Raw genomic sequence first — 1169 nt, 5'->3', positions numbered from 1 at the left:
CGTCTCCTTTATAGCTTGTTTGGCCAAGCTTCTTTTTGGCTAAAAGTATTTTTTTTTTTTTTTGCCAAAAGTATTTTTGGCCAAAAATTGAAGTGTTTGTTCATGCTTTTGGAAGGAAAAAAGTGGTTTTGAGGATAAGCAGAAGCAGTTTTGGAGAAGCAGAAAAAAGTAGCTTCTCTCAAAAAGCACTTTTTTGAAAAATGCTTTTGAGAAAAATACACTTAGAAGCAGTTTTTAAAAGTTTGGCCAAACACTAATTGCTGCTCAGAAGTGCTTTTCAAACTAATTAGCCAAACACAAACTGCTTCTCGTCAAAAGTACTTTTGAAAAAAGCATTTTTAAAAAAAAATACTTCTTAAAATAAGCTGAGTTTTGCAGCTTGGCCAAACGGGCTATTAGTTTGTTGGGCGAAGCTTTTCCGAATATGTGCCTAACACACAAAATCAGCTCCAGGTGTAATGTTTGTTTTCTATATACATTTGTCTCCAAATATATTATACCCAATTCTTGATTTCTTCTGAATACTCCCTGCTCAAACAAAAACGGATCTCCCCTTTTACACTCTTATAATTTCTCTGCTTGTTTTCATTTTCTTCCTTCATCAATGGTTCTTTGCTACTTCAAACACCCAAAAAAGGTTACTCCCATCTCCAAGAAAGCTTCCAATCATAGGAAATTTGCACCAACTTGGGTCGCATCCTTACCGTTCATTTCACAAACTATCAGAAAAACATGGTCCAGTTATGCTACTTCACTTTGGCAGTAAGCCAGTGGTTGTTGCTTCCTCTGTTGATGCTGCTCGTGATATTGTGAAAACCCACGACCTCGTCTGGTCAAACAGACCTAAATCTAAAATGGCTGATAGAATCTTTTATGGTTCCAAGGATGTGGCCTTTAGTCCGTATGGTGAATATTGGAGGCAAGTTAGAAGTGTTACTGTGCTTCACCTTCTTAGCAACAAAAGAGTCCAATCTTTTCGTGATGTTAGGGAAGAAGAAATATCAAACATGATTGAAAAAATCAGGCAAGAGTGTGATTCGAGTTCAGTGATAAACTTAAGAGATCATTTATGTTCTCTAACTGAAAAAGTAATTAGCAGAGTGGCCTTAGGGAGGAAATGTAATGAAGGGGGAAAGGAATCAATGCTAAGGCCGTCCTAGATGAATTTG

The 1169-nt window shown here is 36.8% G+C and overlaps 1 pseudogene; it reads left to right on the top strand.

Moving 5' to 3' along the window:
* The first annotated feature begins 524 nt into the window (after nt 1-524).
* On the top strand, nt 525-1166 carry LOC109222146 (annotated as a pseudogene).
* The last annotated feature ends 3 nt before the right edge of the window (nt 1167-1169 follow it).

This window comes from Nicotiana attenuata, unplaced genomic scaffold, assembly GCF_001879085.1.
Source record: "Nicotiana attenuata strain UT unplaced genomic scaffold, NIATTr2, whole genome shotgun sequence".
Classification (NCBI taxonomy): Eukaryota; Viridiplantae; Streptophyta; class Magnoliopsida; order Solanales; family Solanaceae; genus Nicotiana; species Nicotiana attenuata.
This window is presented reverse-complemented; position numbering and strand designations above follow the sequence as displayed.